The sequence below is a fragment of the Ostrinia furnacalis genome, unplaced genomic scaffold, assembly GCF_004193835.3.
Source record: "Ostrinia furnacalis isolate ACB-3 unplaced genomic scaffold, ASM419383v2 OfSCF3546, whole genome shotgun sequence".
Classification (NCBI taxonomy): Eukaryota; Metazoa; Arthropoda; class Insecta; order Lepidoptera; family Crambidae; genus Ostrinia; species Ostrinia furnacalis.
Window position 1 is genome coordinate 182791 of NW_021133785.1, and position 27167 is coordinate 209957.

Here is a 27167-nt window from a genome sequence, read left to right on the forward strand (position 1 = left end):
CAGTCAACAGAACATCAGCCTACACTTTTTTGTTGAAAAATCGATCTTATCACAACTACAGAAGCTCCCACTGTGTTAAGCTGATGTGGTCTTTTGTACATGTAAAAGTTGCAAACCAAGCTAGAGCTTTCGTATTTCATAGAAAACTCCTCGTTAACGTTTGCCGGTACTTATCGGTAAACAACATTATACGTATAAAAGCTTAAGCATATTCTTCGAGTCTTTTGTGCGAAGTTTCGAAGCTTACTTAAAACTTTCTCTGCTTATTGGAAATCGTCCATGAACAGTATTTGCAAGTAGGTATACATATACGTATCTGCTTAACATTTCTTTTTATCTTTGTGCTAAATGAGTTGTTCTTTCTTTCTTTCTTAACTGAAGGTATAAAAAAAGTAATAAATACCGATATCGAAAATGAAAATGAAACAGAATTTTATGCATTTAAGGGCGGGTTTATTAGGTACAGTTGAGTTTTTAAAGTTAACTATCAGAACGTGATCTTGTGAACCTTTAAAAGAAAAATGCAATACGTGATAAAGTTCGGACGATGCAATCATAATATTGCATGTTCCGAGTCGCTACCATACTATATTTCATCTAGGTTTTCACAAAAGATTTTACTTTCATTTCACATGCTCGGGAGCAAAGAGAATTAGTTTCCTATAAATAGTCTGGAGCATAAGAAAATATTATTGTAGATATTTAATGCATCGCCATAATGTAACGGAGTAGATAAGGCTTAAAACTAAAATCATTAAGGACTGCAATTAGAAGAGAAGAGTATCGACTGATTAATTACAAGCTATTAAAAAGAAGTCATGCTAACTTACTACTCGTAAGATTAATTAAAATAATAAATATAACTTGATACAAAGTCGAATGAAAAACGAAACAACAATCGTCGTATCAAACTCGACAACTTGATCTTATTCGTAGCACGTAGCAATTCGTAGTTCGTAGCCGTCTACGGCGTAGCGCCGAACTTTACTGATTGTACATAAGTTGCCGAGCGTCTAGTTAAAATTAAAAAGTTCAATAAACCGATCAGTACTATACGATAACTTAATAAATTGGTTTGATCAAAAGATACCATTCTGAAGCTTTTTTTAAGTTTCTTTTATAAACTTTCCCAATTAGATGAGCGTATTTTTAAAGACTGAGTGATCAAAAGTTTTTATCTAAAATTTTATAGTTGACATTTAAATGTCAAAGTTTTGAACTTTTAAGCAATGGCTTTGAAGCTTCGTAAAGTTTTATTGGACGCCTATAAAACTTTTCTCTTTGGCTTGTTTATTTATACCTAGTACTAAGGCACTATAAACTACTTAGGTAGGTAATAAGCGATCCGCTAAAGCCTCAAAATAGTACACTATCTACAAGTTTAACTTAATGCATTATTCTTCGTCTTGTTCAATCAACTCTTTTTTATTCTAACGCTGTCAGAGAGCAAACTAAGGGCATTGTTAAACAAGAAAAGTTCCTAACGTAAACTATGACTTCACAAAGTGAAGGGAAATTGTGAAGTAATTTACTTTTACCCATTCGTACAACTTTCATTTATAGGTTATCATTTAGTGAACGAAGAAAGCTTAGAAATCGTGACGATATTTTTTTTATAAATTAGTTTTGAAACTCCGCTATCTTCCGCAATTGACAGTTCTTCACGTAGGCCAAACTCTTTGAAACACATAAAACAATACGATTTCATACTTGTTAGGCGGTACGAAATTTATCGGTCAGCTTTTTGTATAATAAATAGAACATTTTACTTCCTCCTCTAAAATGAAAAGGTCATTTTTATCGAGGCAAAATTCTACGAAATTATAAATGGTTTTCTTATTTTTAAAATGATACGCGACGGAACAACTAATAATATCCATAATAGCAGGATATCTTTACGCTACAGTTTCCTTAATGTAACATGCTTTATTGAGTTATGTAGGGTACATCCTTCCTAATATCATAAAATATCTGTTATTACCTGGGAAAAACGTTTTATGAGTTTACAACTACTTTCAGATGCTTACTTAATTTTGTAATATGTACGAGTATGTATTCTAGTTCGTAGTTTTAAAGTATTTATTTATGTTTGGGAAACATACAGTTACAATACAATTTAAATAAGATGAAGTAAAAAACACATAAAACAATAATCGGTGTATGTGTTTCCACAGTTAAATACCCACATAAAGTTAGGCAAACCGAAGTATGGTTATATCCGTTTTTTGAGACGAATAGCTTTGTTTTATTTTTGGACTGGATTGCATATAAAAGGATATATTTTATGGAATTTTTGCATATGTCAATCCAATTAATTATGGACCGATTTATTCATTTTCGTTTACCTTCAACATCAGAGTTTCAATCAACTCTCTTCCGTGATTAAACAAACTCAATCCATTCGTTTAACTTCGAATCCTTTTTACGGATAATTGGAGTGTTAAAAAGCTTTTACATCCTGTTTATAGACAACGCAAGTTTGTAATTTTATTACTTTGCACTAGCCTTTTACGCTTGTTCCCAGATTACTGCCAGTTAGTCCGGGCTATGACATTGTCTACAATATTATTAGTATTGCCATATTATTATTCTGTTGTTGCAGACAATCATTCTTATGGGGATCATGGAATTACTTAGAATCAGATCAAGACCTTGTGTTATTTTCACAAAATCCATGACTTAATTAGGCCTGTAAAGTTAACCGGTCTTATGTAGTAAAATATGTAATGTCATTTTTTACTTTTACATTTTAAACCAAAATACTTCTACTAATATTTGTTCGCTCCACAAAATTATCCTGTACCAGATAAAGACCGTAGTTATCACTATGTAGGTTGTAACACTATCGTGTCACACTTTATGACCTCCATGGTTTTCTCATGCCATGTTACGACCCCTAAGACTATGGCTTTAGCCACCTTGCCCTCCATTTTGTCAAAACAAAAAGCGTAATGTTTTTTTTGTGCTACCAAATAATTTTCCTTTCATTCTAATAAAAGCCAGTGCCTACGTATATCATTGTAAATTAAATTAACTTTTTCCTTGAAGGCTTTATATGTAGAAAATTACTGTTCTTTTTAATAAAATGTATTTCCGCTTTGAAAGTACTCGTCATAATACAGTTACCTAATTCTAAAAATTTAATTAAAAGTGCGATGGTTTTTCGATAAGTACGAGGGGCGGCTGAAAAGTTTTGAGCCTAGGGTATTAAAAATGCCGATAGAAAAGTACAAAAAATATATTTTTCTATTTAATCTCCCTCTACTACAACGGACTTCTTACATTTGTGTAAAAGAGCTTTTAACCCACTGAAAAAAAATTCGCAATCTTTGCCTTCGAAATGACCCTTTAACGTCGCCTTCATTTCTTTGTCACTCAAAAATCTACGTTCCTGGAGGTCTTTTTTCCAATTTGAGAATTAGACAAAATAGCTAGAGATTTGGACTAAACTGTGTGGTGGGTGATTAATTTCTTGAAATCCAGTTTTACCCGGGGCAAGCCTTGCAACATGCGCGATGTGCGCGGGCGAATTGTCTTGCAATAACAGATTTCCTTTCGCCAGTTTGCCTCTTAATATTTCAACAACCACTTGACGCACTCTTATCAACAGTACAGCATAATAATCCCCGTTTAATGTAGTTTTTTTTAAGTAGGTAGTCAATGAATGAAATTCCTCCACAATCCCAAAAATAGTGGCTATGAGCTTGGGTGTCGATCGCTCAACTTTGAATTTCCGCGGCGGCGTTTTCCCTTTTGAATCCATTGCATTGACTCTTATATTGACTCTAGATCGTACTGCCGGATCTATTTTTAATCAATACTGACAATGTGAGAAAAAAAATTGTTAGGATTATGGCCAAAGATGTCCTAAAACTCCTGCGAAGTTGTGACTCGACGCTCGTTGTCGAACGGCGTGAGCATTTTTGGCACCCATCGCGTGCACCCCTATTTCATGTGCAAATGAGTATGAAAAATATCACCGATACGTTCCTTGCTAATGCTTATGGCTTCAGCTATCTGTCACAGCTTAAATCGCGGATCTCTAAAGCAATATTCTTTAAATTTTCATTATTTTATTCGTTAATGGCGAAATCTGGCCGCCCTGACTTGAGGTCATCTTTTAGCGACTCCCTGCCATGCTTGAACTATCGGATCCAATCTTTCATGATGGCAAATGAAGGCCCAGACTCCCCATAAACTGTAGACATTTCTTCAAATGTTACCGTCAGCGTTTTGTTCCTCTTTTTGAGGAATTTTATGACAACTGTGTACTTCAATTTCGTACATTGCGCGGATGACTGAGACATGATGATGTTTACGAATTAATTACTAAAAGCATGATGACGCTAATGAAATGAAACTTTGTACATATACTAAGGAGGTTATTGGCAAATTAATTAAATTTAGTGCGAGTCAATAATAACACTTGAAGATACTTAGGCTCAAAACTTTTCAGCCGCCCCTCGTAGCTATTGATTTTTTTATTTACTTTTTATCTGTTAAAAAAATACTCGTAGCAAAGATTTTCTAAAGGTCTCTACCACTTATTGACATTCCTGTCAAATAACGGGCATAAAATCGACATCAAGCCGCTGAAAATCATTACAGCTCTCGCGTTAACTTCAGAATACTTGAATAGGCCACGGAAAGCTCACTCCTATTAATTTCTTAATCCAAACCAATAAAACCTTAAGAGACGGATTTCACACTAAAGGACTTAACGTCCATCCCGGATTATTCCGGAGTCTGTGAGGCTATTCCAGTCTGTCGGCCTCAATAGGCTTATGTCTAAACGCGAGTCGGAGTCGACAGGCTTTCATTCGATTTGCACGGTCATTACTGTAATTGGTGGGTTATACTATATCAGTATTTGGCCTCAATCGACAGGTTAGAAATATCAGGGAGTAATTGAGGTTGATATTTAATGACTGACACATTTTACGAGTGTAGTAGTTTGGATAAGGTAGGCGTGTGACAAATATAGTTTTTAGGATGTTATAACTGTAGATGCACCTGAACTGTCAATGTAGAAGTAGTAGTCTAATGCCCGTTTTCACCATCAATCCCTAATTTTTAAGTGACCCCTATAGTAACAAATAACAGGAATTTTGTTGTCATAGAGGTCACTTAAAAATTAGGGATTGATGGTGAAAACGGGCGTAACGCTCGTATTCACAAACGATGCTTGCTTAAGTGAAGCAGCAGCAGAATAGAACTTTGTGATTGGTTCATGTGTCACCCTGTGCGTCCACGCGCACTGTGAGACCTCATAGTAATGTTAGTGAATACGGGCGTATAAGCTTAGAGTGTTTTGCATTGCGCATGATATTCGTCAATCTTATACCACGTTGAGACTCTTCTTAACTAGCAGATAACCAGATAAGAAAAACTGAAAAGTATTTACTTATTGACTCACTTTTCCTCGTTCCACCCAAAGTTTTTCACAATGTGAGTGGAAACTCCATTACGCGCTAGTTGCGCACGTTCTTAAAGTATCCAAATATCGGTGAAAAACCCTAAAACAATAAAAAAAAACCGAGTTAAAGTAAAAAGACAATTATTCAATGACTTGGAAATTCCTAACGAAATAAACTTATTAATAATACCCGTATGTTTATGTAGCTTAAGCAGTACAAAGCCGAATGCCATTATAGTTTCTTCGAATTTTGCTAATTAGAGCTAATACACCGTGCACAACAAAGTTATGCTAACATCAATCTACTTTGGATTATGTATTAAATCCAAGTTAACTTCAGATTTAATAGCCAATTTAATAGGGAATTTAAATACCACTAATCATATTGATGCTGTCTTTTAGCTGTCAAAACGTGATTGTCCTTTAATTTATATAGTAATACAAAACCTCCTAATAATCTGAATTCACAATTCGTCGCCGCGCCGCAAAGGAGCGAACACAAAGGTGCTTCAAAAATTAAGTATACAGAAATGCTCCATTCTTCAGGCACTATGCCGATTTTTGCTCTCCTGTATAATTAAAAAAAAAGGTTCGCCCCTAATATTTTTAAGGTAAAAATAAGATGTTGATCACTTGGGTTAATGAATGTATGATAAACGGAGTCAAATACCCAATTAATAAGTAACATACTTATGTTAAAAGTCATGGAGACGAACAAATCCCTTAAACATAAACCCTCGAATAAACGAGCTTAAAGTTGTACAGTTAAGTAAATCCATGGGACTATAACTTGGTGATGCGATCTGCTGAGAAAGCAGTATTCCGCTAAGCTGGAAGCAGGCGGCAACTCGGTAAATGGTTTAGCGGATGAGCGGAGACGTCGCCACTCTGGAGCGGAGCTAGCGGAGATATCTGAGGACCGCTAACAATTCACACTTCGGCTCATTTGTAAGTTTCAAACGTGAAGCGATCACCAAATTGGCGCCCGTATTCACAAACGATGCTTGCCTAAGTAAAGCAGCAAATCAAACGCACAGCGTTGAATAGAGCTCTGATTGATTCGTGTGTCACCCTGTGCGTCCACGCGCACTGTGAGACCTCACAGTAATTTTTGTGAATACGAGCGTGAATCTGTCACGCATGTTTTGTGGGGAACATTTCGAAGCACAAAATGATACATGAACTTAGAATTGGATTTAACCGAAGCTTTTTTTCAATATTGCAGAATTTATTATTATTATTATTATTATAAAACTTTATTGCACAATAAAATAGTACAAAAGGTGGACTTAATGCTTGTGAATTTCAAGATACAATGGTATTCTCAAGCAGTAAACGGAGCCAAGAAAAGCATTTGAATCTATATCTATATAATAAAAGAAAGTCGTGTTAGTTACTCCACTTATAACTCAAGAACGGCTGAACCGATTTAGCTGAAAATTGTCAGGGAGGCAGTTTAGAACCAGGAGAAGGACATAGGATACTTTTTATCCCGTTCGAAATAAAAAAAAAGTCTGCTTATTTATTGTCATTAAGGCGGAACAAAGTTCGCCGGGTCAGCTAGTAATATATAAAAGAAAGTCGTGTTAGTTACTTCGCTTATAACTCAAGAACGGCTGAACCGATTTAGCTGAAAATTGTCCGGGAGGTAGTTTAGAGCCAGGAGAAGGACATAGGATACTTTTTATCCCGTTTGAAATAAAAAAAGTCTGCTTATTTATTGCCATTAAGGCGGAACAAAGTTCGCCGGGTCAGCTAGTTTATTTATAAAAGCGAAAGGTCACTGACTGATTAACTGACAGACTCACTCATCACGAAATCTCAGAAAATACAGTGTTCCTTTAGAACGTAGGTAACTCACTAAGAACGGATTTTATAAAACTCCACCCCTAATGGTATTCCTAAACAGTGGAAAGGGCAAGATGTATTTGAAATTTAATATAGCTATATACCTATATGTACTATGGCTCATACAAGCTCCTCATACGAAAAATAAAATGTGCTATCTCTGGATTCTCAGAAAACCTATCACACCGTGAATTATTAAACACAGGTAAAGTAAAAACACAGAAAAAGCTCGTACAAATATTCGTACACCCGCTAAATACCAAGAATCAATATTCGCCGTACTTCCAACTTGGCAACAAACTTGGCATTAACCAACTTGGCGAGTTATTTGGAAACAACGGTAACTTATTATCACAGGCATTAGCCCAAATGGCCGCCGATTCAGCGCCGAAGCTAAATGGAACCTCATAATTAGAAAAGTGTATAGGTTTAGTTCGGATGGCGACCAAGAGATGGCGCTGTCGCATTTTACATCGCGATCTCGTAATGTTTTTGTGACTAGACACAAGCAACTTGAAACACCAGTAAAGTGTAGTATCTATGTAGTAATAGGTAAGGTTTTGTAAGAATCAAATTGTTTTAGTATGATGTGCTGAAGATCGCCATTGGGCTATAATTTAAACGGAATATTTGAGGCGGTCGAATACTATAAATGACTTACTTTTATGTAACCTCGCATGGTTAAGCTCTCGTTTAGCTTTTAGCCAGATTAAAAAAGAAATAAATTCAAACATTTTTAGAGAGGCTTTACTTACAATTTTAAAAGGGGAAATTATGAAAATTCAATTTTCATGATGCATCAAAAATGAACCTTTCAATCGCGGGCACGTTCCTGTCAGTAGCAGGAGTTTTCACCCACCGTTCGGCAAAGCATCGCGTGACGGCACGCTTCCTACTCTAAAACCTTAGATACACTAGTCGAAAAATTGAAAACCTTGCGAGTTGTACTGCTCAACCACTAAATGTGAAACATAGACTATCTATTACATACATTTTTAGTAAAAACGAGTAGGTAATACTCCCAAAACACTTTTGTAGGTTCTGAAAAGTTTAGTTTTGAATCAACTGTAAAAAATTAAACGTAACTTTTTTTGATATCAATAAAATATACTACAAAAAGAATAGGTAGATATAATAGAGTTTGGTGAAGAAGCGATGTCATATTATGTGTGGTATTTTGATACTTCATGAAAAGTATGCATGCGTTAACGAAGCGAACAAAGCAAAAAGATGTTACAAAAGTTGTTGACTTATACATTATTAAGCGTTGCGTCTCATATCCTACTAATATTATAAATGCGAAAGTTTGGATGTTTGGATGTCTGAATGTCTGGATGTCTGGACGTCTGGATGTTTGTTACTCTTTGACGCAAAAACTACTAAACGGATTTTGATGGAACTTTACAGTATTATTGTTTATAACCCAGAATAACTTAAAGGCTATAATTATGACGATCTGTGACAAACGAAATTTCACGCTGGTAAAGCCGCGAGCAAAAACTAGTTTGTTTATATTTTGTCCTTCAGTGTATACGAGGCTTTGTACTTTGAATCCACTCCAGTAGTTAGATTCTCTGTACAAATTGCTTCTATTACCGTTGAAATATGCGCTGAAGGTATAGTTTTGTCTCGACAAATGGAATACTTGTATCAACTTTGAATTAGTCTGTCTAAATCACAGAGTATGTATTAGGTAGAACAGTTTAAGCTACTGTTTTGTTAATACCGTAAATATAATCCCACCAAAAACATTCTGTAAAAACAAGCCAAGTCTCGATGGAGCTGCTTGTTTATCTCTAAAAAGTAATGAAATCTAGGCAAAGTCGTGCCGTGTCTATGGTTCCTTACTGCGATTTTTTTTTTTTTTTTTTTATTGTTAGGAAAACAAACAGCATTCTATAACACATATACATAGAGTTACCAATTACTTTTTTATTATACTTAGTTAATGTTGTGTGACTTGGCCGTTAAAGGGTACACAAGGATACAAAACAGATAGTGTTATAAAACTGCTTTAAAGAGTTTTAGAAGAGCTTTTCAAAGCGGAAGCAATAAGAACCTAACAGGATGTATCGGATCACGTGTACTGGCGAGCACAAAATGTCCAAATTGGAAGGAAATGCGCCACTTCCCTTCAGTTTGTCCAGCGGACACCCGTGTCGGACATTGGAAAACTTTTTGCTTGTACTTAAGTTTATTTTGTCCTATACCCCTGCTGTCCTAATTTTCAGTATCGTGATTTTGCCTGAAATTAGTGTGAGCTAAGCACGAAGTTCTTTATTTTCTTCTTATATTATCTGCGCGTAATATATTATTGTTTCTTATAATATAGAACCTTCTTCTTCCTTCCCCTTTTTTTCCTCCCTCACCCTCTTCCTTCCCCTTCTTTTTTATGAATTGTGTTAAGCGAGTTCACCCCATAAGTTTTCCTAACGTTGAAAGTCAGAAATTTGAAATAATAATTATTACAATAATTACCTGACTACTCACCTTACTTTAGTTCCCGTAAAACGCTAAAACTGTCTACCTTAGGTACCTAATTAAAGTTACTGGAAACTCAAGTAATTATACTATTTAATTTCAAGTTATTAGCTCGCGAATGGAGTTTACGGTTCCAAAAGCTGTTTCCGCAAATTGTAGAGCCATTTTCATAATAACATATTTGAAAGAATATTTCACAAATCAAGTCAAAGTTACTACAGGCCATTAGCCGGTATGTGTAAACAATATGACCAGATTTATATAACCTAAGGAGTACTAGTTTAGTATAGGCCACAGGACTATTCCCACCCCTCGTTCCCACATTACAACTCCTATGTAGCCAGGATCTACAGCTTGACTGCCAATAAAAACCCAATCAATGAAGGTCAAGTTTATCCCGGAGGAAAGTTAAACTGTCATTGGACCCGCAACGAAATTAATCAGAAGAACATAAGAGTTTGAAGAAGTTCAGTCCAAAGCGTATGACAGGTGACATAAAAAGGTTTAAGTAACCTTTAAGATATGCACCACGGAGTTATTAGTGTAGGCCAGTGACACTGGATTATTTACTGATATTCATCACACTAGCACCGATATTGACGGGCTCATTATCAGTGTTCTAAATAACGATAATGCCCCATTTACGATCGGGCTTAATGTGCCCTGAGACGTAAAGCTCCCCTCGCATCTCATTATTATTTATCGCGTAAAAACGTCGACGTAAAACAAACACCTAACGCTTTTAGGGGTCCTTAGAGTAAGTGCGTGGTTAAAAGAAAGCCCTGATAAGTCCTTCGTTTCAATCTAGTGCCATACAAAGGCCTCCCTTAAGGATTTCCACAACGACCGGTCCTGCGCATTCAGGTGCTTCCCGCGACCTTCACCAGATCCTTAGTCTAAACAAGACCTATCAATAAAGCTTTAACCACACCAACGCGTGCAGATCGCCATCGCCGGCGCGATCATAGGCCAATGACAGGTCGCGCGACCCATGACAGTCCGCGTGACCCGTCATTGGCCTTTGATCGCGCCGTGATCGCGCCGCGATGGCGATCTGCAGGGCTAAGATGCGCGCCGTGATAAACTGCTATCGCGGCGTTATATCGATTTTGACGTCACTATATCGTTTTATCTACCGGCGCTAACATGGCACCCCGAAAATTATCATGTCATCTGTCAAAATGTGATAGTGATAGATTTGTTTTTTTTTTGTGATAAACCTGGCAAGCCCTAACATGAAGCGCTAACTATATCATATTTTGACATCACGATAGGATAGGATGTGGTGTTTTTATCGTCCTCGATCCTTACCCACGATAGCAAGACGATAGGAGATTAACTTTTTTGCAAGCTACTTTAACTCTATTTATTTATCATTTATAATGGTAAATGACATTTTACGACTAATTTGAGGCTAGTAAAATTCAAAGAAAGGAATCTAGCACCTTTGTGATACTTTTACTTCTAGGTGGAGATTGAGTTCTAGTTCAAGAGTTTATCAGTGTGAGGCGAATCTTGCGACAGTTTATAATCGCTAGCTGCAAAATCTTAGTGCTCCCACAGTCCCACATAAGATTATGATTATAATGTACACAAGATTCGTAATTTGTAACTGCGTGAATCATTTTTGATCAACATTCATACCCTGACACTGATTTGCAAACAATGTAAGAAAATTTGAACATTGAAAATTTCGCGCCTGCCTCAACGCATTCACCTTTCATCCTTTCCAAATTCTGTCTACATTTCCAAGTAACATCTGCCGATCTATGTTTTTCTTAAAATAAATGGGTAAAATGTTTTGGCTAACATGGCATCCCTAAATTCACTCACACAATAGACAGACGTCAAAATTTTGCGTCACAGTTTTGTTGTAGCGCGAGTTCCGTCCGCCTTTTTTTATAGGTCCATGGGGATAGGTAGTGGAGTTCGGTTATTCTGTTAATTTTGAAGACTTCATTCTTTAATACTATCGGTATGATTAGGAATTCTTCATTGTTTTTCTTTAACTTGGTTATCTCTTCGTTTGATATTTTCCGTACTTTAGAAATATTAAAAATAAGACTGGAAACATAAAAATACAATTTTAAAAACACAAACAAATACAATCAAGCAGTCATGTAAGTAATGTCAACAAAATTGACATAGGTAACTTTTTTTTAATGACGTTCTCACTGCTTTAAGATATGTTTTTCAGCCGAATTAATAGCAGAAATGAACGAGATTGAACGAATGAGCTAAAATATTTCAAGGTTGGCCAACATAATAACGCAAATTTTTCTTAATATGGCAACAATTGGGTTATCACGCGATAGCGGTCGATAGACTTTTCTATCGATGGTCCCATGTTAGGGAAAATGATAAAATTATCTACGTGATCAAAAATTGTCTTATCATATCATGTCATTGTCGATGCGCGCATCTTAGGCCTACAGCACGCGTAGGTGTGGTTGAAGCTTAACACATTCAGAAATCAACGCCGAACCAAAATATGCTTTTACAAAAACTCATTCACGAAAAATGTCTGACATAATAATATGTATTTTATTTGCCACACTTTAAATTACATCATCAATAGTGTGTGACGTCATCGCCCAGCGCATAACGTGCTCAGTCAATTTCCTGAGGACAAAACCCTACATTGTGTACTTCATTCAGAGTGCCTGTTCGACACAGGACCGTACTTTACGGCTCCGATACGCACTTTGCTGGCCTAAGGGTTACATCACACTGGCACACATAAAACATCTTATGTAGGTACACATATTCCTACATGAAGCGTGCGGGACGTACGATTCTTGTATGAGGCACGGACTTCTTTGCGATTTTATTCCAATTGTAGTAATGTTTTATTATGCTGAAGTTGATAAGTGTCTTGTGCTTGGGGGAGGCCTATGTTCAGCAGTGGACGTCCTGTAGCTGAAATGATGATGATACCTAATACCACAAATACGTACATGTATTTGCCGCGTTAATAGACTGTACCTATCCTATACCTGTAGGTACAGTTTTGTTGATGCAAAAAGTCAATAGCTTAAAATCCTTCCTACAGCTACCTCGAATTAGTTTTTATACTACCGGCATTTGTAGTGTGGCTTAGCCTAACGTAACCTGATAAACAGAATGGAGTGCGAATCGAGTTGGATTCAGAGCGGTCATCTCATTTCATGGATTTTCCAGTAAATGGTTTGGGAACGCGTTCAGGCGTTTATTTCAAATAATAATCGAATAGAATCTATGGGACTCTTTTTACATGAAATCATGTCTCTTTTGGTGCTTAAATCAGTTTTTCAATGCGATACTTAGAATTAAATACGAGCGGTTATAGTTTTATTTCAATCAGAGACACCACACTCATAGTCTATACAGTCTATCAACCAATAAGAAATCACATTTAATTACAAATTTTGGTTGTAAAATTGCAGAACTACCCATTTAAGAGCAAAGGTGCCGTTTTCCGTACATAATTCTAAGCTCAATTTAAACCAATAAATATTTTTATTTGACCCAAACATAGCATTCTACCAAAACTTTTAAATCTTTCGTTTCATTCATCAGTTTACCACATATTTTTCCCAAGTAAGTACCTAAGTAGGTACAAATCCATGCATTCCCTTTTATTCATGAAGTGGTCGACAATCGTTTGTTATTTTACGACAAATGGGGGATGAATGTGACATTATGGGATTGGGTGAAAAGCCTGTAAAAAGCATTTCGGCCAAATAAACAGGATTTCAGGTGGCCCGTAAGCGCAACATTGATTTTCCATCAGTCGTTACTTAAACAATTTGTTCGGGATGACGTGTTTGAGCAATCGGTCATTGGGGACTTTATTTAGGGGCAGTTTTTTCCGAGGGCCACTTTAAAAATGAACGAGTACCTATTCGCTGGGTGCGAAGTACTAGGTGGGGGGGACATAATCTATCGCAGCGCTCATGGTGGTCAAAAGTAGAAATAATGTTAGCTCTGTCATCAGATGTATCTGTCAATGGCAAAGCGATTCTACATAATACATTTTAATATCATTAATTAATCGCATGAAAAGGGTCCTACTGGGAACTTAAATAAAAGAGTGGACTGTATTTCGATAGGGCTGTTTTAATAGCCGTTTACAATTTGGAAATAACTAAACTATACAACGTGGTAGTACAAAAATGAGTCACAGTAGTTGTTGTGCACAGATGTTTGCCTTATGATGAGAGCGTGAATTATTGAACTCTGCCCTTGTTTTGTTCTTAATTCTTCTACATCTCGGACTTGTCCAGCCAATACCAACAACTTTCCTTTAAATACGGTTTGTGGTTGGAATTTGATATTGTAACTCTCACAAACCCGGTCTTCAAAACGATACTCATTTCGATCTGAAAACGATATTTAATTTATTACTAGCGATACAGAAACATTTAAATATATTTACTGTTATATAATGAAACCGTTAAAGTAGCTTTTTCTTTTTGTTTTACTGTAAAACTACAACTATAAATGAAGTAAACAAACCCTGACACAATCAAAATTAAACACACTTTTTGGACTTACCTCATTTGATTTGAATGACCAAAATGATTTCAAAACCTTTTTTCCACCCAAATCGTGGTATCACAACAATTTATTAGTTGAAAATATTTGTTATTTTTTCATTTCGATATTTTTTCACAATTAAACGACCTAAATGTCAATGTGACAGAGCCCACAAAGTTGTGGACGCTAGTTGGCGCTGTAATCGTGCACGGAGCCAATAGGTTGACTTTATGTACCATTCAAATCTCTGCAGCAAGAACCAACACCACTATACTGTTTTTTTTTTTTGGAATAGAGAAGAAGGTAAAAATCTTTTAGTGATACACGTCTTACCGTGTTATTTTTATATGTAACGTTGTAATTTATTTAACTCAATAAATTACTTTATTGAGTTATTATTTAACTCAATAAATTACTTTATTGAGTTAAATAAATTACAACGTTACATATAAAAATAACACGGTAAGACGTGTATCACTAAAAGATTTTTTAAATGTTTGTTTAAAAATCGCTTCTATACAATTGAATAAGATGCCGCAGTATTTGTCGGCCGTTTGGTGTAGTGGTTCGAAACGGACTACTATTCCGGAGGTTACGGGTTCGATTCCCGCACAGTACAAACATTTGTGTGCATGAACATATTTGTTTGTATTGGACTGGGTGTTTTCTATGTATTATATGTATGTATTTTCAAAAAAAAGTATTTATGTATGTTTATATCCGTTGTCTAGTACCCACAGTGCCGTATTATCCATAAGGCACTTTAGGCCAGTGCCTAGGGGCCCACTATGGCCAGGGGCCCACTATGACCAGGGGCCCAGCACTCCCGATTAAAAAAAAAAAATGTTAAAGATTATTTTTATGCAACAAAACTCAAACCACCTCAAAACTTCGCCTTATTTTGGTTTACACATTCAATCGTCATATTTCGATATTGTGGAACGTGATTCATTCCACTATACTCTAGGCACTTCAACATCACAGAGTGCCTCAGTACCTTTGAGCGCTGCTGGCCGATTACTCACGGGACCGCGAAGTCCTGTATGTTAACAGAGACGGCCAGCTCAAACGGCGCGGCGTAGCCCGCGGGATTCCGCAGGGTTCGGTGCTCGGTCCACTCTTGTGGAACCTAGGCTTCAACTGGCTCCTGTGGGGCGTCCTAATCGCGGGCATGAGTGTCATATGCTATGCGTATGGTCACTACCCGGGGAAGACATTTGGGGCCGCGGCACGGCTGGCGTCGGCGGGCGGCACATTAGTCGCTCGCAGAATACGATGCCTCGGCCTGAAAGTCGCGCTGGAGAAAATTGAGGCCCTCTTCTTTCCGGGGCCTCGCCAGCGCGCCCCTCCCGACGCGTTGAGGACGTTAGGATTGACGTCAAAGGCCATATGAAATATCTGGGCCTCACGCTTGACGGGAGGTGGCATTTTAGCCCGCACTTCAACGGGCTAGCGCCACGCTTTCTCAAGGCAGCCGGCGCACTGAGTTAGCTTCTCCCGAATTTGGGAGGGCCACAAACGAGGTGTCGTCGACTTTATGCCGGCGTTCTGAGGGGCATGGCGCTGTATGGCGCTCCAATCTGCGAGAGATCACTCAATAAGAGAGAGAATGCTGCCCTTCTGCGCAGACCCCAGCGGGCCATAGCGCAGAGGGTCGCAGGCCTTCCCAAGTAGCATTCCAGTAGCAACCTACCGCACGGTAGGGCACGCTGCGGCGTGCGTTCTCGCTGGTACTCCTCCTTGGGAGCTAGAAACTGGGGTCTTGTCTGTCATCTATCACTGGATGGCAGACCAGAAGGCGCGTGGAAGGCGCCCGGCCCCGGAGCGGTGCGGCGCCGTTATGAAGACATGATTCCCGCGCATTTTGGCCGCCGCACTCTGGACGCCATTGGTCCTGTTCTGGACAAATGGTTGGAACGACCGCACGGGTTCCTCACGTTCCGTCTGGCGCAGGTGCTGACCGGGCATGGCTGCTTCGGTTTGTACCTGCATAGAACCGGGTGAGAGGAATCCCCGCTGTGCCACAAATGCGCGGCGCGGCGGATGACACGGTGCAGCACACCCTCGCGGGCTGCACAGGCTGCCCGGCTGGGAGGAGCAGCGCCGTGTCCTCACTGCGGTCGTGGGCCTGGATCTTTCGCTTCCGAGCCTGGTCAACGCCATGCTGGGAAACGAAGGATGCTAGAAGGCGGTAGCCTCCTTTTGCGAAGAGGTCATCCTTCAGAAGGATCCTCTCGCCTCATCGCTCCGCAGGCGGAGAAGGGGGCGGGAGAAGGCGGTTGTACGACCGTTCTACTCTGCCCCCAGGTGGCGGCCAGCAGGCTGGGGGTACGGGGGTACCCTTGTCACCTTCGTCTGACGGGAACGGCTTGGCGTTTCGGACATTCCCGTCGGACCCCCACAAGGGGGGTGTGTAGGGTCCGCCGTGTAGGCGAGCTGTCGCTGCAGCGTGGTGTCGCGGAAGTCTAAGGCTACGGCCGGATACTCACGACACCCCCACTTGGGCTACGACGTATACCCCGTCCTTTTCACTTTTTAGGGCGCCGGGAGTCCCACACACCACCCTGTCCCCCGGCAGTGGTGAAAGTGCGCAAAGCATTTCCTCCACGACAAAAAAGGGGGGCCCCGAAACGAGCTGTGCCTAGGGGCCCCGAGATGGTTAATCCGGCCCTGAGTACCCATAGTACAAGCTTTGCTTGGTTTGGGACTAGAAGCGCAGTGTAGAATGTCCAAGGATATTTATTTATTTATTTAACTTGATGAGCCATCGTCTGGACCTCTCAAATAAAAAAAAACAATCTGTGTTGTGCAGCCTCACTTATAAGAACCTTACAAAGGCTGCTTAATCTATCCAACATAATATCACGTCACAACTAACCAGCTTAGAGACTTGAAACTCCCACTCAATTGTTTTCTAATACCCTATCTAAATTATATCAGTGGCCATTGTCTCCTCGTGGCCTGATTGGCCTTAATAGCCCGCATCCAGGCCAGCTGAATAGGGTTAAAGTAATTTTTTGCTGGCACAAGGCGATGGCCTATGCAATTTAATTTTAAGCGACACGGTTTGGTTAGCAAAATGCAATGAGAAGTTTCTTAAACGTAACTTTTTGTTACTGTGTATAAAACCGTCTTTCACTTAAAAAACTTCCCACTGATTAGATGCCCATACTTAAGTAAGTACCCTTCAACTAGAACAAAACTAAATTATCCCGATCTAACAAACCGAACGGATCGGCTCTTTAAATTATCCAGACAAGTTGGCACAAATATTTAGCATCCAATCTATCGTATAAGGGCATTTCTACGGGGACGACCGATCGACCTACTGGGGCGAAAAAAGTACCTTTAAAATTTAAGTACGAACTTGAAAAAAATCACACGTATTTATAGGACTCTTGACTTGATGGAGAGCATATTTAGAAGACCGCCAGGTTTTACATCTCGCCTTGAAAAAATCCGAAAGTTAAAAAACGGGCGAAATTTGGCCTAAAATGGAGTGTCCGGTTTCCAGAATTTACTCGTTTTTGCTTCATAACTTTTGAAATAATAACTTCCCCATTATGAAACCCACATTCACAGAACAAGGGATAGTTAATAAAGCTATATAAATGAGTTTCTCTATTGCAAGTCCTTGGGTTTTAANATAAGTTGTAAAACAAATAAGGCTCGTGAGTTATCTGACGGATATTATGAACTAAATGAGTTCTCCGATGCATGGAGTCATATGTTTCTCAGATGATCAAGTAGGTCCCATACTGGGTCCCAATAAGAATCGCAGAAAACGACAACTCAGGATATCTTTTAACTCAAACTTTGTATATCTTTGATTCACAAAACACGCTAAGCTTTACATTATTTTTATTACAGCTTTAACGCCGTTTAATTGGTTGGTTTCTCTTTTTACACTATGACCATGATAAATTGGATTGAAAGCCAGCGTTAAGTACAGCACCCTCGCTCAGCGTCATGCAAACTTTTTGCTTGGGGCATGCTAATTTCACTTAGTTACTGTGCGCTGAAAAATGGCGTCGCTTTCAACGAAGTGTATCTTCTATCACATGGAACTTTTATAAAGTGCTTTTACAGACATGCATGTGACTTTACTTGATCTGTAGATCGCTATTACTATAACAAATAAAGTTATAACATACTCGTACATACTTTCATGTTTAGTGCCAGTTTTTTGTTCCTTCTTAAGCCTTTATTTCATTCAATTCAGTTTCAGATTATCCCTGACAAATGTAGCCCCTAGCTTAAACCTAAAACAAATGGGTCTGGTAATTCCAAAAAGGATTAATAAATAATACATTTTATTTAATTTATTTAACAACTTAAAAACAGTTACATTGGGACAGTTACATTTAGATAGCTTTCAAAACCACTAGGGTTTGATGTAAAGCTAACGAGTTTGCAGTGGGTACATTCACAATTTCACATACAATTACATAATACAGCATAAAATTATTTTGATATTGTTACATTAGCTTAAGGAAATAGTCCTTCAGCTTATAGGGATCGAATTAATTTACTATTATTTTCACGTTTAAATCCCGACGGTATGTTTTTATACGAACGTACTCGTATATGCTTGTATTTTGTTGCTATGTTCAATGTTAATAAATCATAGGTGTGTGTTGGACAAACGAAATAAGTGCCCCGACTTAATTGAACTATATTTCAAACGACAGTAGTGTTTATATTTGTTAAGGTTACAAAATTATTAGATCCAGAAGGCTCAACCGGCAAGAAACTTGATGATCGAACATATAAAAAGGTTTTCTGTTTCAAAAATTAACGTTATGGGAATGAAACAGAAATAGATGATGATGAAAACTCATAATTTGACATCTGAAAACTTCTAAAAAAACTTCTTGAAGGTTCAGCTCTCGATCGTGAAACGCGTTAGTTACCTCCGAAAATTAACTACATTATAATAGTATACTTTATACCCATAATTTTGTACCACCTACTTTATTCTCAGTTTGGCTCAAATGTTGACTGGAGGAGTATGCCGAATGGCATTAAGTTTGCCTTATGTACTGTGTTTTATGTCCATTCAAGTTTTAAATAAATAAATAAATATGCTACTAAGTCTTCTTTCATTATAACTGGGTATGTGGTCGGTGCTCACGCAATCACGCTAGTTAAATGGGCATTAAATACTGTTGTGTTTTAGCGGCTTAATTTCCATTGTTATCATAATTAATTAACCTTTTTTAAATGCAAAACAAAGCATTACGATTTTGGTTTATAATTTGATATTAAAAATATATGTTGGCAAGGGGAAGATCTCTAGTAGGCATACTAGAAAATTGAAATTGAAAATTCCGCATGCAGCTTATATTATTGATAAGGATATAAAATGTTATTGATAAGGATATACTCGTAATACAATTCTGTATTATAAGAAATCATTACACTAAGGGCGCATAAGCCTATTTACTTAAAGCTTCCCTGAAAAACCACAAAATTCCAAGATAATGAACCAAATCTTTAACATGTTTTATGTTAGGCAGCTCACACACAACTCAGGTTAAAAGGTTGCCATATGGTGAAAAAGTTAACGAGAAAAAATTGGAAAACAAAATGGCCGCGCCGCCATCTTAAATTGAAAATACGATTTCAGAGGTGTTTTCAGGAATGTGATTTATTGACAATAATTAGGTAATTATGTTGATCTTTCACAGAATTGATAACCGGTGTCTTTTGTATGGAATTTTTGACGTTTGTAAAGTTAAAGTTATGTAAGATGGGGCAACCCAGCCTAAGCAGCAAAGTCACACTTTTGAGAAAATGTTTGACTCGACTACTCTTTGAAAGAGGAACAATCAGAGTACGTAGCCAAATTCCCGTTTGGTTAGAGTTAAAGTTGTAAATATTCTTCGAGTAAATGGCATAATATATGTTTCGTGTACGATGGGCCTTAGGTAGATGAAAATAAGCCCCAAAACTTACTAAGAAGATTTCCTATCATAAGTTCAACATCATTATTTCAAATCTAAATCCATCTTAAGAACCCACAATGACATTTGTTGGATTTTCCTTGTTCTTTGATAAGTTAAATATCTGTTCACAATAGTGAAGCTTAAAGTCAATACTACTTATTATAATATGAGTGATTCATTATAATAAATAGTAGGTATGACTTTATTAAAGTTTAAATTCAGCATTTTGTAAAATGGCATTTTAATTAGGAGGTACATAAAGCTTATTTCATTAAAGAAGTATTTTAATTTTAAAGAAATATACAAAAGAAAAGTATTTCTGTATGTGTACTAGACTGCTGATATAATGTTTATGAGTCTCGTATTACCTATACAATACATATACAATCAGCTGAGTAGGTACGCATAGTTTTTCAGCTTTGTTTAATTTGAGGCTAAATACTTGTTTTAAATAGAAATAACAAGGGTATACCTTGGTATTATTACTATTTAAAGAATATCTTAGGTATCTATCTAGAATATTTTAGCTTTACTATATCTAGTTAGACTATCTACAAGGTTCTGAAATCTGAAGTCCTAAAACTATATCGAGGGAACCTTTTAGAGGCGGGAAGGGCCAGCCTTTTATGGCTACCTACTAAAAGGATAGCTTCATTACAGGGACAGTTATTGCATCGCGTTTTATTCTTTTTTGGCGTGTCGAATGGCCGTGTGGTATTTTGTTGTAGGCGAAAGCGAAAATCAACGCTCTATTGTTATTTTTTAATTGTATTTTAGCTATTTTTCGTTTTATGTTGTGTTTTTGGTTATTTTTTTGGGCTATGCTACCAAGTATGTTATTTTATTATCTAATTTTGATAAACTCTTTTGATTTTTAAATTTTCTCGGTCTTTCAAGTTATTTAACACACATAAAAACTTATGGTGACACTTATTGATAAACTCTGCCTTATTTGTTGCAAAATGGCGAGGTACTGCAGTTAAAATTGATTTGCTGTCGTTCCATAAGCTTCCTGCAAAATTCTTGCAACGTACCGACAGAAACAAAATATTTCCTCTCGAACGTTCCGATGGCCACGATCCGTATTAGAAATAATGAAACAAGAATAAATCTGCTGTCTGGAAATACGGCTGGAGTTGCAATTTTCCGATATTAAACTGTAATTCAAAACGTAGCAGGTAACAAGATATTTTATGGGCTATTCTGCTAGAACTGCCGCCGCCGGATCGCGTAGCAATATAAGTTATGAGAATTATGCACTTGGTGTTAGCACGTTCGATTTTATATTGGAAATACGAGTAGGTGTCATATTTTATAAGGCATTCTTTATTCTGCTTTTCATTATTTTCAGTGTTAATATGAACCTTGTTTTGGAATCAAAACAACCTTCATGTTAACACTGAAAATTAAGCTGCAATAAATGTCCCTTCTTATGATTTCATATTCGTAGAAAAATTGGTGCAAGAGGGCTCGGGTTTATTTGATCAATCTAAAATTAATACTGAGATTTTTCTGAATACAACTCTTAAATAGTGAAAATAAATATCAATCTTGCGCTGACAAAAATAAATGTATTTTCTCTCAACCTATTTTTGGAAAACAAAGCTTCAGCTATTCATTTTCAGTAAATCTTATAAAACACAATCAAAGTGAGGTTCATTTTAGATTTGCATAGAAATATAAAACACTTTTTCTTTTCCTCCCATAATAAAAAGTGACCATAACGAATATTAATGGCCGCCCGAATGAATTTTCATTGGATTTTCCACAGAGCGCAATAAAGGCTGTTATCGGATCAACTCTGCAAACAACAACGCCAGTCTTAGAGGATCTGTACAAAAGCTCTCCTGTTTCTTCTGAAAAAGAATTAAGGCGTGTTTACTCGTACCTCCACTCTTCTATACTTGAGAGTTAGACAGAAATACAAATAGAAAAATTCTGATTCAGTATCATACACATACAAAAAGTTTTGCAAATAAATGTACATAGTACAATAATGTCGCATGGTGTCATAGTGTCTTAGTAACGCTATGCCGCTGGTCTTCCGTGGACTCCCAGATTAGACTAAAGAGAAATAGAGAGCATTACTATGCAACAATTGCTCAAGTGACAGACAGTATAAATAATTAAATTGATTAGCAATGTTAGTAGCCACTCCTACTGATTCTGTAACATTCGAAAATGACTTCTTACATTATTGTAAAGTTGAAAGAGCCGGAAGATGTAGCGTGGGCAGGCCTCCCACTAGGTGGACCGACGATCTGGTGAAGGTCGCGGGAGGCGCCTGGATGCGAGCGGCGCAGGACCGGCTTTGTGGAAATCCTTGGGGGAGGCCTTTGTCCAGCAGTGGACGTCTTACGGCTAAAACGAACGAACGAACTACAAGTATCGTCTTTGATTCGCTTTTTAAGTTTATTTATAGTCCCTTTCTCATTTTATTATTATTTCTACCGAATTTCTACCCAAGGACATTTCTGATAAAGTTAAATAAGCTTTTATGAAGAATCCCTTGAATATGAAGGCACCCTTTGTTATTTTATTATTTACTGTGAGACGGAGTAAACGTCAATTGTCAGATGAACAATGTACGCATTAGCAGCCCTTTCTTTGTTATTGTAATGGAAAAGTCACACGTTACAACAATAAGGGATAAGATATTGTATATCTTTGTATATTGGGGTACAGGGTCATGCCTCATACCCAAATAATAGGGATCATATTTCTCTTATTATGTACCACTTCTATCAGTAATGAACGTCGCCTAATTGATTTATCGATTAATGAGGGTTTTCGCGTATGAAAGATCCGCTAGATGGCTGGACGTGGATGTGGGGTCTGTCTGCTGCGTGATTGGTGGATTTTGACATATCTGTAAATGTCATGTCAAAAATAACCAATCATGCAGCATTTGGACCTTGCGTCTACGTATTGCCATCTGGCGGATTTTTCATACGCGAAAACCCTCATTGATTTGACGTCCTCCAGGCCTATTGGTAACGCTGCTGTTGCGAGATCGAATCTTATTCCTTTAACAGTAGACTGGGCCTGGTGGTTCACGTAACGGTGGTATTATGGGATTGAATCTTGCTGAGCAGCAAAATGTATGAATGGATGCTTATAAACGTACCTACTACCACAGATAATATCTACTACTATAATAGACTTTTAGGGCATTATTACAAAAAAAAATTAACGCACCTTGAACACTGGTTTAAAATAACATTTCCATATTAAATGATAAAGTATTCAACACGCGTTTGACTTTTTGTTATAAAACCCTTCCTCTGCTTAGTGTGTGACAATTGAAAAAATCTTAATAATAACTTAAGCTAACTTATTAGTTTTGGTTAGTTATAACCAAAATAATAATATGCCGAATCTAGTCATACGTCTATGCTGCCTCATATAGATACTTAGTTTCACAGTTTGGGATTATACGATACAAAAAAATCCAGTCGTGAGTCGTGTCTCAAACGTTAAAACCTTGCTGTGCAGGATTTTATTGAACCAAATGCAGCGTAAACTTGACAAAATAACGCTCCGCCTGACGCTACGTGCGCTTCAACTTTCCCCGTCTCCGCTTCAACTTTAAAATTCCTTTATCTTTGAAGGGTTAGTGTCGTCTTAACCCTCTACAGCGATAGCTACTCGTAAGTTTACATTAGTTTGGCTGGAGCGTGGAGAGAAACTAGCTGATGTAGATAACGCGCATCTTCCTTGCGGATGTCATAGTAAGCAAGCATTGCCTCAGAAAATACAGTAGCTACTGAGATGAAGGGAAAAGATGCATTTGATGAAATTTTTTGTAGAGATTTCTAATTTTATCTTTCGTTTTTGATACGATATTCCTTTTTCTGGAACTTGGACATTTTTGCCTTCATCATCCCCTGATAATGTCTGTCCCATTTATTGTCCACTGTTATAGGAATCTCTATTTTTCTAGAATAGGTGTCTCCAACATTCCAGACGCAAATTGATAGTGACAAGTAAAGAATGTGACCTACACTTCGCACACTGATGGGATAGGACGGCCTAATGTTCACACATTTGTTCCTTAGTCGCCTTTAGGACTTTAGATTGGTCCTATTCTGCTCAACTGAAATCTCACAACTTTTTTTTGCTTATTATAAAAAAATACCTAATAGATTTTGAACCTTACCTAGATAAGACAAAGAGTAAAAATAACAAGGTATAGCTATATAAGTCCACAGAATGTCTCCTATAGCGGTCATCGTGGATTAATAGGGGCCCGTACTGAAGTTGTTCGACCGCAGGCAGACAGCGGGCGTGACCGCAGAACAACCCTTGGAATGTCGCAGGGATCTGACCACTTAAGACACGCTTTTAATTCAGGGTTAAAGTAGCCATGCTTAAAAACTATTAAGTATTTTACTGCTGATAAAAAACTTGGAAAAATAGATTTGATTATAATTTAAAGTTATATGTTTATGTGCATTATTTAAATTCCGTACAAATATTTCGGAAATTTTCCGATTTTCACTCTTAATAGGAGACACGCTTTGTGCTATTCTGTGGTTATTCTCCTTTAGTAAGGATAAATAAGTAGAAAAGATCTGTCATAATTCTCGTACATACTTTGTCCCCCTATATCGCTGACCTAGATTTCTGTAGACTCGTAATCATATTAAATTCACACCGCCTCTGTGGTCTAGTGGTAAGACCACCTGCTTCAGACGCAGAGGTCCCGGGTTCGATTCCCAGTGGGGGCAGATTTTTCTGTTCGGTTTGGTTGGTGGTAGGGCTTGTTCTAAGTCCGCCTGGCTAGCTACCACCATCTTACCTAAATCTGTCGCCATAACAACAATGTTAACAGCATTATTGTGTTCCGGCAGTTAGAGGTAAGATAGCCAGTTCCTCCGTGGTTGAGGATTCCGGGTGAAGCTCGCTTCCACCTTCGGCCTGATCGTCACTTACCATCAGGTGAGATACAGGCCAAGAGCTTCCTCGTTGTGGATAAAAAAAAAAAAAAAACTTAAATGTTTTTGATAGAAAATTATAAAAAAACATCAAAATACATGCCTATATTCCTTGTTTGCCCTAAGCAATTGTTTCATTGTTCCACTACGCCCCGACTAGGGTTGCCAGGTCCAAAAACGCAAAAGCCGGACTCTGTGCTTCATTTGGCCGGACATTTTACCCTAAAAGCCGGACATACCTTTTTAATAGCTAACGTACAATGTCACGGGGGGGGGGGGGTGCAATAAGCGTCATAGCTCATGAGTGGGTACTATCATCTTTGAATGAACATTATTCTGTGGCTCGAGTTTCGATTGGCGCGGCAGCCACATAAAAAGCCTAACAAAAGCCGGACAGGCCGGACAAGACAATATTTGGCCGAACAAGCCCCTAAAAAGCCAAACATGCCCGGCTAAAGCCAGACGCCTGGCAACCTTAGCCCCGACTAAAACCACCGAATTCTGTTACGTACTTTTTAACCAAATAAAAACAACGTTTAAAAACATTGTTGTTTTGAATGCGATTGCCCGAAAACCCAAACTGCCCACGTGCCCGGTCAAAGTGTACAAACGCATAAATCAATAATTGTAAGCACTATGGCACCTCTGTGGTTGTATTAAAAGCTATTTTGCAACAAAATTGTACAGTCTGACTGTACTTTGACTAACTACTGTTCGTCAAACGTGACGTCAGAAGTTCGCAACGCGCGTCGCTCATGGAATACTGGGCTTTGTAAAACTTCCAACTTTTCATTCACACAATTAATACAGGGTCCATGTTTTTGACACATGCTACGCTTTGAGCCGGAACATTTTAGGGTCATTCTACGATGAGGCCGTTTTTTTGTTCAGCTGAAATTACTCATAAAATAAGTGGTCTTTGTTTAGTTTAGAACTTCTATAAGCAAAAGTGTACTTAGTAGCTTCAAAAAATATGTGAAGAAACATAAAATACATTTATTTTATTAGATTTTTTCAGCCGACAGTATGTGACATATCACGCTCTGTCGACTGTTATGAACACGGTTTTTCATGTTTGCGTACCTGCAAAAAAAAACCCGTTCACTAAAATGGGATAACAAGTCGTGATTAATATCTCAGACATACTCAAGACTATATCTATTCAATATCAATAAATTTCGATCTGAAAATAAGAAATAACCGACGATTCTACAACTGTTATAAGATTTTTGACACACCTGTCGACTGTTGAAGTTTCTACTAAAAAATGAAGAAAATGTAATGGTGGGAACATTAATTTATATTTTGTGACAACATCTCAACCCACTTGTTATTGTACAGAAACATTTTTTTCTGAAAAGAGAATATTGCACCAGTTATTTATATTTTAAGAGTGGTTCTACATCATCTCAAAGTTGGAGTGTCACTTCTAAAATACATAATAATTAAGGTATGTTACTTATTAGAGATGTTTTTATCACATGCCCTTGTTCAAATGTGGAATTATTTACTGTGCCTAGATTATTTACAATCTAACTGCAAAATTAAAACCACAATTTACAAATTACTTCAAATTGTCATTTCTGTCTATGTCACACTTGTCTATAGTTTTGTCGACAGAAATGATATATTCATGCTTTTAATATTGTTTTCAATTCCTGACTCAAACAGAAGGGTGTTTTATTGTGTGTGTGATATGTACGTAACTGTCTGTGACATCGTGGCACTACAATTATCCATGCTTCCGTCTAAATTATTAAAGAATTTTAAAATAGCGCTATCAGACAGAAACATGATTGTTTAACTTTTTTCTGCCAGTTATGCATAATTATTACGACTTTAGGGCTCGATATTTGGTCAAATCTATCAAGAGGTGCTATATTTTTACATTTTTATAAATTTTATCACAAAATCGGTAGAACGAAACGTATTTGTTGTGATCGCTCTGTTAATATTGCCATGTATGAAGTATTGCATGCAATATTTTTTTTTATTTATACAAAACATTTCTGAGACTCA

General features: G+C 37.5%; 1 protein-coding gene across 4 annotated transcripts in view; it reads left to right on the forward strand.

The window, feature by feature from the left end:
• Nucleotides 1–27167, forward strand: part of Pde8 (phosphodiesterase 8) — a 118736-nt gene that overhangs the window by 63804 nt on the left and 27765 nt on the right. The window lies entirely within an intron of this gene.